The sequence below is a fragment of the Moschus berezovskii genome, chromosome 8 (genome assembly GCF_049115385.1).
Source record: "Moschus berezovskii isolate FMDL1 chromosome 8, NW_MosBer_1.0, whole genome shotgun sequence".
Classification (NCBI taxonomy): Eukaryota; Metazoa; Chordata; class Mammalia; order Artiodactyla; family Moschidae; genus Moschus; species Moschus berezovskii.
The window spans coordinates 111171703-111182972 of NC_142467.1; the positions used below are offsets into that span (position 1 = coordinate 111171703).

At 51.6% G+C, this 11270-nt stretch overlaps 1 pseudogene; it reads right to left on the reverse strand.

Moving 5' to 3' along the window:
* Positions 1-514: 514 nt before the first annotated feature.
* LOC129558028 (zinc finger CCHC domain-containing protein 9 pseudogene) lies at positions 515-3842 on the reverse strand (annotated as a pseudogene).
* Between the last annotated feature and the right edge of the window lie 7428 nt (positions 3843-11270).

Sequence of the window (11270 nt, forward strand, 5' to 3'; positions counted from 1 at the left end):
AAGTCCATCGTTCCATGTCCATTTTTTAATTGAAAATGAGTTTTTATTTAATATTTTACAAATAATACATTTGTGGCAAAAGTAAATAAAGTCCTAATATAATAATAAATTGATAATTTGAACCAAGAAAGTAATAGGGCCACAAATGCATTTCCAAATGCAAAGCAGTTATCCTATGTTTAGGGATAGTTTATATTAATGTATATTTTTGTTTTTAAGAAAAAGATGATTACAAAAAAAGATGTACAGTCGGGTATATAGCCACTTATTATACCTAAGTTCTATTGGTCAAAAATATATTCTTTTAGAAAATCCATTTTAAACATCTTATACTTTTTTCAGTGATTTTCTCCAAACAATGGTAGAATGCTCTTTGATGGACTGAACTCAGGAACTGGTTTGGCCGTACCTGAATTATACTGATATATACAATACAGGCTTCCAAAGGACAGTCCAGCTCTAACTTGTGAAGTAGGCCCAGTTCAGAATGTTGAACAAACAATAGTACTAATCATCAAAAATTAACAACTTTAGGTATGTTTGTTTTGGGTTTCTGTGGTTTAGGCACATCCAAAATTTCTTCATAGTCTGCACTCATTCCTTTTGCCCCAGTGACCAACTGTGACCATTTGATCTGAGTTCTGACTTTTAGGACAATCTTTCTTCCAATGTTCCACAGAGCCACAAAGTCTGCAGTCACCACCATCAGCATAGAGTCCTTTGGAATTATCAGGACAAGATCTGGACAGATGTCCCATTTCCCCACAAACAAAACATTTTGAAAAAGGAAGTTCACCAAGAGCTGGGTCTATTTGAACCTTGCACTTGTGGATCCACACCGGTAACATATTCCAGTGCCCATTTCTTGATTCTCAAGGGCAGCAGGGCAATCTGCAATCCCATGGCCAGCTGTCTAGAATGGAAACGTACCAGTGCATTTTTCTTTGCTGCTTGTCTTTTTAATTGTCTTCCTTCCCAGCAACTGTCTTTCTTTAAGGCAACTACAATTTTTTCCCTTGCTTCCTGACTGTTGCTATCATCTCACCATTGTTGACCATCTGTGAGTTTCGTCTTAGATGTTCCATTAATCCATTCACGTCTTCATTTAAATACACCTTTTTCTTTTTATTCTTTTTGTGCTTTGCTTGGGGTGCATCATTTTTAAGGCACAGCCTATTGGCTTCCAGTTGTTTACTCTTCGGAAGGTTTTGGTGTTGTCCCTCAAAGGACCCCTTCTTCACGTTCTCCCATAATGTTGTCGGGAAGGGTCTTTTGTTCTGTGTGGCAATAACTCGTGCCCGTCTGGTCAGGGCTTCATCAGAGGTTTATCAATCACACAAGAATCCCAGAGCAGCAGAGCTACAAGGCCAGAGAAAGATGTGCCCCTTCATTGGAGGGACTGATGCTAAAGCTGAAACTCCAATACTTTGGCTACCTCATGCGACAAGTTGACTCACTGGAAAAGAGTTTGATGCTGGGAGGGATTGGGGGTGGGAGGAGATGGGGACGACAGAGAATGAGATGGCTGGATGGCATCACCGACTCAATGGACATGAGTTTGAGTGAACTCCAGGAGTGGGTGATGGACAGGGAGGCCTGGCGTGCTGTGATTCATGGGGTTGCAAAGAGTCGGACACGACTGAGTGACTGAACTGAACTGAACTGCGGCGGTGGTGGCGCCATGTCCAGTTCTAATTGTTGCTTCTTGACCTGCATACAGATTTCTTAGGAGGCAGGTAAAGTGGCCTGATATTCCCATCTCTTTAAGAATTTTCCACAGTTTGTTGTGATCCACATAGTCAAAGGCTTTTGCATAGTCAATGAAGCAGATGTTTTTCTGGAACTCTCTTGCTTTTTCTATGATCCAACGGATGTTGGCAATTTGATCTCTGGCTCCTCTGCCTTTTCTAAATTCAGCTTGAACATCTGGAAGTTCAAAACCTATGATATACTCTTTAGGGTCAGAGTATATCAACCTGTGCAGCTTGGGGATTAGCCCAGGAGTTAATAAAAAAACTTTATGAGGTAGCTTTCCTGACCTCCTCTAGAATTTTCCATTGTCCTGGGGCTCCCATTTTTGGTCTTCAAGCCAGAAAGCTAGGGCTTTGCTTCCCCAACTTACCCAGTTCAGCTATACACTTCCCATGACTATGCCTGAGTCTAGGGCTAAACGGTGGGAGGACAAAAGAGAAAGAAACGTGCCAAGTTCATCCTGCCTTCAGTTGGGCAATAACGCATCTGCTCAGAGACAAAGGCTCCCCTGCCTCGGAGTTTCAGGTTCTCACAGGGTCCATGGAATGCTATTGTGGCATTGTTTGCGAGCTGCAGTATAAAAGAGCACAGGAAAGATGTCTTTAAATGCAGTTTCCTGCTCTTTCTCAGAGACGGCTCACTTGCCCCGTGAGCCGGAATCAGGAGATGTCCCAAAGCTCTCTGTGTCACTGCTGATGTCCCTTAAGTGCGCAGGCTGCCCTGGGTTTCGGCAGGGAACACAAGTGGAGGAAAAATGGTACGTTCACTGACAATTAGGTGGTGCTTCAAATTATGATTTTCTTCTCCAATCTGCCTGTTATTATTTAGTTTTCAAAGTAGCCACTCCATGCATCCTGTTAGATTTTAAGCTGCAGTCAGTGCAAGAGACAGAATGGAGTATACGTACATGATCCTACAGCCCGAATGTTGGTGTTTATATTTTTGTAGTTTTATTCTTTTAAAAAATCAATAACGTTTGTTTTCATTACATTAACTTTCCATGTTTTCATTACATGGAAACTTTCAAGTTGTGGGAAGTGATAATGGTGATTCTGATAGAAATGTAAAATTTATTACAGAATATTTTCATTGTAATAAACGAGTTTTTATTAAAAAAATAGTAAGCAAGACTACTCCAGTAATGCCTGCCTGCTGTGCCCCACATTGTATCCACACTCCCACCACTGAGTCAAGTTTTCAATTGTTTCTTCCATTTTAGAAGACCCTTCTGTTCGTTTTGAAGATCCAGCTGCAGTGTCCCCTCCTAGAAGAAGCCTAGGCAGGGGGCTTCCCCCCCTGGGGGGGGGAAGGTCCAGTGCATTTGGAGGGGGCCACAAGAGGAGCTGAGTAAAGAAAGGGTCCTCTGAGCAGCTGGGGTTATACAGACAGACTTGGGAAGGGCTGGTAGGCTGGGACAGGAGAAGCTGGCGGCAGGTGGGTATGTGGGCTCCTTCCTGAGCCTGAGTTTCCCCCCACACACAGTGGAGATGATAAGCCCACATAAGCATGGAGAGGCTGTGAGTGACCGTGCCCAGCACAGCACTGGAACTTGATCAGAATCATCACTGGTTACATCCCATGGAATGGCTGGACCTCCTCTACAGTCCTCGTGGACCGTGAAGTCCCACCAACTGGGCTCCAAGCCCACCTCTCCAACCTTGCCACAAATCCTTCCCTTGCATACATTACACTTATTCCCACCTCAGGGCTCTGTGCTTCCCCCACTGGGAACACCCTTCCCCCAGGCCTTCACCTGGCTGCTTCCCTCTTATGCCCCATTAAAGCCTTCTCTGACCACAGGTTCAGGTGGGATTCACTGCCCAGTCATTCTCCACACTGGTGCTGGGCTTAGTCATTCAGTCGTGTCCGACTCTTTGAGACCCCACAGACTGTGCCCACCAGGCTCCTCTGTCCTTGGTATTTTCAGGGAACAACACTGGAGTTGGTTGCATTTCCTCCCACTTCATACTCCTGTGGCAGGAAGTTATTGTGTATCTTATTCACTTGTTCGGCCCCTGTTCTCCCCACGTGACCATGAGTTCTTGAGGGTGTGGCTTTGCCAGCCCTACCCAAGGCTGTACCACCGACATCTAGGACAGGGCTCACCTAGCACTTGCTGAAGGGCTAAATAAAGGAACGAGTGAATGAACAAACAACAGCCGCGAGGAGGTGACTGGTGCCACAGCAGACAGAGGAGGGCAGAGAAGGTGCTCGGGGGCGCCCGGCCAGTGGCCAAGGCCACCAGTGGCGACCGTACTGCTCCACCGGGCTGGCCAGCCGGGCGACAGCTGCCAGGGAGGAGAGTGGCTGGTTCTGTGAGGGGGAAACAAGCGTCTTATTTACCGTAGAGAGTGAATTTCAAGACTGGGTGAAAAACACATTTGTCACTGGGACGTGTGAATCGAGGACGCAGGAATGAAAGCGCTAGCTGTTCTCAGCTGAGTCTTTCCCCAAGCCGCCCCCACCCCTGCCAGCTGCGAGGCGCAGTCCTGCCTGCCCTGCCCAGGCCCCTGCCTGGGCCCCGGGGAGCAACCATCCCGGGTTTCTCCCGCGCTGAGCCTCCTGACGGTTCGCACGGCCCCAGGCCTCCGCCGAGCCACTCCCTGTGCTTCCGCCGAGGGGCTGCGCTGGCAGCCGGCCGCGTCCCTCGCTTGTTCTCGTCCTTGTCAGGTCTGAGTCCCGAGCGTGATGAGAGCCGTGGAAGCTGCCCTGAGGCGGGCCCCCTGCCCTCGGTCCCTCCTCACTGCAGGCTGTGACCCTCTCTAGTGGGTGGGGTCAGGATGACCCTGTGTGGGCCCGGCCCAGTTAGAGCCTGGAGGGCAGGGGCTCCTGTGAGCACTACAGACCCGCTCCAAATTGGGGCCCTTGAGTCCCAGAGAATTGGTGCTTACTTGCTCAGCTGTGTCCGACTCTCTGTGACCCCATGGACTGTAGCCCTCCAGGCTCCTCTGTCCATGGGATTCTCCAGGCAAGAGTACTGCAGTGGGTTGCCAGGCCCTCCTCCAGGGCATCTTCCCAACCCAGGGATGGAAACCAGGTCTCCCACATTGCAGGCAGATTTTTTTACCATCTGGGTCACCAGGGAAGCCCCAGAGAGTAGGAGACAGACCAAGTCGGAAGCCACGGCCCTGGTTCCAGGTTCAGGGGCCACATGGTGAGACCCAGGCCATGCCTCCCATTCCAGGCATCCTGGGGCCCTCCTCCAGCCCAGGAGTGGGATCCCCACTGCCAGAACCTCCTTAGGGAGGGAGGACCCCATTGGCAACAGAGGAGGAAACCACTCTCAGTTTAGGTTTTTCGGCTTCCTCATCATCAGGCCAGAGTATCGAATGTGATGACAGAGCCTGGGACTTCCAGCTTCCACAGCTGAGCCCTGAAGGCAGGCCTCAGGTAAATCTGGAAGGTGTGAGCATGTATGGGGTCCCAGGCCCGGGGCCTGCTCTCCTGGAGGTGGCAGGGCAGGAGGAGCCTCACGTTCAGACACTGCAGACTGGAAGGCAGGGGACATCAACAAGGAACATAGTCCCCACCTCCTGTGGCCTTGGAACCCAACATAACCCTGGAGACGACAACACCCCAGCAAACCCAGAGCTAGCCTTCTGGGCTGTCGGATTTGCTTTCATCAACGCGGACAACATTGGGACAGCCCAGGCCACTGTGCATGGCAACCACTGCCCTGCCTCCCTGCTGAGGGCCAGCCCCCACTGCCTGCAAACCTTCAGGGATGCTGCCCATCTGTCTTTGGAGTCTGAGGCAAAAATAGCTAATCGCATTTCCATGTTCTGCATGAGTCACCCACACCTCTTGACAAACACCTCTCAGGCATTTTCAAAGACAGGAAACAGTCGGCAAAAATAAAGGCTTTATTTTTTATCCCTGTGGCTTCTGGGATTTGTTTCAGTATCTGGGGAGGCAAGCCTGGGAGGCTTGGGGATGAGCTCCATGGACTACACGGAGCAGGGAGGGGGTCTTCCTCACTGCCTGGTAGTGGAACAGCCTCCTCACCTGTCTGAGCCTGTTTCCACATCTATAAAGTGGGCTCATAATAGCCCCCCTTGGTGGATCTACTGGGGTGAGAAGTAGAGTCACTGCTCTATTGGCGTGCTACTGCCCACTCTGTGATGAGACGCACTCAGGCTCCTGGCCAGGAGGTTGCACTGGCTTGCTCCTCTGCCTCCTTCAGGCAGGAACTGCCCCGGATGCCTAGCCTTCCACTGCCACTTGGGTTATCCGGCATTTCTCTGAGCTCAGGCCTCTCTGAGCTGGCCAAGTGCTCCTTAAGCTGTGTTGATCAGGGCCCAGGAATCATGAGGCGGTTAATGAAGTGGGGCTGTGGAGGTGTAGGGATCCCCAGCAGTTAGGACAGTCTGGGATGTGAAAACTCACGGGTGCTGCTGCCCCCGACTCCCCTCAGACCCTCCCATCAAGCCCAGCCAGGGACTTCCTGCCCCAGCCTGAAAAGAACTGGGTCCACGTTCTCCCTTCTCCAGTATCCCTGCCAGGCTCCCCCTGGGAGCTGCAGCCCACCTGGATCTCCTCCCCACACGTGTGGCCTCTTGCCCTATGGCCCTCCCACCTGCCCACCAACATTCCGTTCCTACTTCTCTGGACCCTTCCTGCCTCCAGGCCTCTGCACTTGCTGTACTCTCTGGATGGCAGAGGCTGAAGTTCAACCTGCTGTCCTTTCCTCCAGGGAGCCTGACTCAATCCCCTCGGCCCTGCTAATGGCCACAGCTCCCTTTCTGGGCTCCCATGCCATTCACACAGTCCTCTGGGCAATTTGTCCCTGGGCAAGCCCTGTGGTCCCTGTGTGGCTCTCTCACCTACTTATTCATGGCCAGGAAGAGTTCACCACTTCTGTCCCTCATACAGATCCAGGTGGGCAGTTGCCAAGTGCATCCACAATGGTCACTCTAGGGAAATCAAGAGGTTGACAAGCAGGGGTCCAGGTGTCCTGCCCCTGTAAATGGTGGATCTGCTGACCTTGTTTACACAAGGGTTTTCATGAGAATCAGCATTTTTGCCTTTACTTAAGAGCTCACAAGAGCCAGCCACATTAAGCCTCCATTCCTTCCTGGCACTTGTCCCTCTACCCAGGGAGGCCACCACTTTGCTGTCCCCATCATCTGCCTGCTACTGCTCTGGCTGGCCTGACTAAACTCTCTGTGGTCACCTTGAGTTTGGGTACCTCAGGAGACCTGGTGTTCTGGGAGACTAGAGACCAGATCCTCACACTGACTGCACCTCTCTGGAGGTCACACAGACATCACTCCCCAGGACTGTTTGCTTCTAGCTAGAGATGTCTGTCAAGGGTCTGTACACAGTAGTTTATTAGCTTGAACAGCAAGCTATCTTACATCTTTTAGGAAGAAAAAACACTAAATTTAAAAAACACGTCACCCACTGAATTTGGACACAATTAAAATGTATCTTAAGCATTTCCTTGGGAAGGGACACAACACCTCTACTCAATTAAGAGAAACATTTGTACGGTCTAAGTCTTTATTTTTACACCCATCATGCCATGGATTCATAGGAATCAGCTCCAGGAGTTTGGGCTCCTTTCCATTGGTCCTCAAGCAGTGTGCTTCTTTGGTTGGAGCAGGCCGGCGCTTCAGCTGAACCCAAGCCCCTTTTTCTTTGACTTCCTTCTTTTTCTGATCATTTTCCTTCACACATTGCAGGAAGCTATCTTGGCTCTTAGAGTCCTTAATATGTGCAATACGCACCTTAATTCTCTTGGCAAGAATCTTGCCCTTAACGTGTCTGCTTACAATGATGCCAACCGCATGCTGGGTCACGCTACAGACTCTCCCAGTTTTGCCATGGCAACATTTATGGGGCATTCCTTCTCGAACAGTGCCCACTGTGCCCATGATATCCACAATATCACCCTTCTTGTAGATTTGCACGCATGTGGCCAAAGGAACAACTCCATGTTTTCTAAACAGCCTTGAGGTCCTATAGCGGGAGTCCCTCCTCTTCCCCTTTGGGTTGCTCATTTTGGCGAATTACTGAAAGATGGAGGTTCCAGCCGAAAGGAAGGAAAGATCTTAATGGACAGAGAAATAATTTCATTTCTCCCTGAATTTGGAAATCTGAAGGAAGTAATTAAAACTCATGGGATGGTCCCAGAGCGTCGGGCAGTTGAATGACGAGGAGAGAGCGATGCAGCCCCTCCCCCAGCAGATGGATGGCAGGACTGGAGCAGGAGGGCCCAAGCGACAGCAATCTGGGCCACTCAGCTGCAAATAGCTCCAGGAAGCAAGAAGCTGCTTTTAAATACCCCTCATTCCTGCTATAAGAGGAAGTTCTCACAGCTGAACTTTAACAAATTCGTTGTTGTCTTTTCTGGGAAGATGAAGTCATCCGTGTTATAATAAAACAAAGAAACATACTGTTTTTCTCTGGCTTCTCTCAGCAACCTTGAGTAGACAGAGAAAGGGCTCTTGTCAGAGAAGCTGGGAGGATGTGCGAGTGTATCCGAGGCCCACACCGGTGGCTCCATGGGGCATTCTGGGTCAGTCCTGGCCCATGCTGCAGCCTCTGGACTTGCAGAGCCCTCACGCACAGCCAGCACCGAGTAGCATGTGCCCAAAGGCGACTGGGAACCTTGCTCCCTCTAGGATTGCTGAAAAGCAGCTTGATTGCCACCTGCAGGGGGACACAGAAGGGGTCTTATGGTTGTCACAGAAGGGGAAACTGAGGCTCAGAGAGAGGGCCTGACCTGTGCCAGGTCACCTAGTTGGATTGGGTGGGGGACAAGACAGCCCCCAGCCATACCATGGATTCAAACTAATATTGGGCTTTTATTGACTTCTGAAATGGTCTGGGGTAGCCCACAGCCAGGACAGATTCTGACTTGAGAGGTTCTCCATGCAGAGACCCAAGCAGCTTGTGTGGGGAGAGGCCCAGGCTGGATGGGGGGCTCCTGAGATCACAGGCAGTCGAGGCTGCCCAGCGCACATGGCCAACGCTGGGCGTTCATGCAGAGCAGGGCCTCTCCAGCCAATGTCCTAAAAGACAGTCATGGAGGCAGTGGTGTTAGAACTGGAGTCCTGTGTAAGGACACCACTTGGGCATGGCCACCTTTGCAAAAGCCAGTGAGCCTCTGCCTCTAAAGCTGAAACCTCTCACACTGGGGGTTCAGTTCAGTTCAGTTGCTCAGTCGTGTCCAACTCTTTGAGATCCCGTGGACTGCAGCACACCAGGCTTCCCTGTCCATCACCAACTCCCGGAGCTTGCTCAAACTCATGTCCATTGAGTCAGTGATGCCATCCAACCATCTCATCCTCTGTCATCCCCTTCTCCTCCTGCCTTCAATCTTTCCCAGCATCAGGGTCTTTTCAAATGAGTCAGTTCTTCGCATCACGTGGTGAAAATATTGGAGCTTCAGCATCAGTCCTTCCAATGAATATTCAGGGCTGATTTCCTTTAGGATGGACTGGTTTGATCTCCTTACAGTCCAAGGGACTCTCAAGAGTCTTCTCCAACACTACACCGTGGGGGTAGGGTCATCCTGATCAGATGTGAGCACTGGACATCTGTCCGTGCCCTCAGAATCTGGGGAAGGCTGGTTGTCAATTGGAGCTGCATTCCTGGAAAATGCAGACGCCAAGGTCTCATGCCAGCTTGTCGACAGCCCAGGTGGTTCTGATGCCCAACCAGCCAAATCTTCAACCTAGAGGAGTCCCAGAGGTGGGGACCCTCCAAACTGCCACCCAACCGAGAGCCCTCGGGCAAGGCTCAATCCCTTCAGAGCTTCCTAGTAAAGTGGATGCAGTGCACCACCTCACTTGTGGACAGGAAGACACAGGTGTGAATCAGCTGCCTCACGCCCAGATACAGTGACCTCTGCCCTCAAACCTCTGTGTCCAAACACGCCGCTGCTTTCATCCTCCCTGTTTCACACGAGGTGACCTTGGTTGAGTGACTTGGGCACTGCCGTGTGGGGAGCTGGGGCGCTAGGCCAGGACACAGTGTGTGACCTGGAGCCCAGCGCATCCTGCCTCCTCCGTTCTGGGCCCTGGGCCATGTGTGTCAGGGCAAGGAATCGCCAAGGAGGAGCGTGAAGGGAGGACAGCCACCGGGAGGAGTCTGCGCAGGGCTGGGGATGCCTGCTGCCAGGCATCAGAAGGGTGACAAGGGTGAGGCTCCCCTGTGCACACACCTGCCCTCTGCAGCCCCCTGCATCCCTCCAAGAACCAGACTCAGGACCTTCAGGACATGAAACCCTTCACTCCAGCGTTTTTTGAATGACACATCCCAGGATCACTTTCATATTTCCAGACCGACGACTCTGCACTTAGTCACGTTCTTTGTATCAACTCACGTTTTAAAAGTAGCATCATTCTTACTGATAGTATCTACGAACTCATGGGTCTAATGTGCTGGCCATGCGCTTTTTAAAATGTGTTCAAATAAACATGTCAGTACAGTGGTCACTCCTCAGCATTGCTGGAATGACTGAAGAGCGAATAAATGTATTGCAGTTAGTCCTCAGCCCTGAAGACAACGGCTGGCGCTGAGGTAGATTATAGGTCCTCCAGTCTCGGAGTCTCCTAGGTGAACCAAGCTGCTTCCTTGACATGCCCGAGACCCACAGGGACCCATTTCTTTGAGCCTCAGCTGGCCACAACCTCCAGTAGCCGGTGGCCCCTGAGGCAGAGGCCACACAGGCCCTGCCCTCCCCTAGGTACACGTTCCACGTGGGTTCCAGTCCACAGAGGGCCTGGCTGGGCACTGAATGGTCCAGCCATGCTGAGTGCTACTTTCATCTTGGCCCGAGCGGCTATCAGTCGTGTCGTCGGGACAACAAAGTCCAGGCTCTGTGCGGGCTGCCAGGCCAGCCCAGGTACCACATGTCACACCTCCAAGACTTGCCAGGGTAAGGCTGGGAGGAATCACCGCTTGTGCAGATGGGCCCTGCTGCTCAGGGGACAGGCACTTCTGGGACTAACACTTCAGAAAGACTCTGCCACAGAGACACTCTGAAAACATCAGTGTGTTGGCAATGGTAGCTGTCAGGTCAGGCCCATCTGAGCACCCTCCTGGCCCCCTCTGCTCCTGGAGGTGGGGGCTACACAGAATGGGGGCTTCCAGGGATGACAACATTGGCAGCATGTGGGTGACTGAGACGTGGGGGTGAGACTCTCAGCGAGAGAAAGGAGTGGCTGGCAAAGAGGCAGGGAGGGGGATGCTAGCCTAAAGGCCACAGAACAAGGGGAGCTACTTAACAACGGCCACAGAACAACGGTTTCTCTAAGGAAGCAGCCTGGTAACTGGCTCCGTTTCTAGCCTCCTCGCAGCCCCAGCAGCCCCAGCAAAGGCCCTCAGGTGAGGGTCTGCAGAGGCCCTCTGGCCAGGCCACAGTGGTTCCGGGAGTAAGTGAGGCCCGGGCATGGCGACCGAGAGGAAGCACTTAGGCGTGTCCACAGCGAGACTTGGCTCTGCGGCAGCGGCCCAAGGCCACGGGCCTCTGTGGCTGCTGCCTACTGAGCACCTGTTTCTCCTTATGG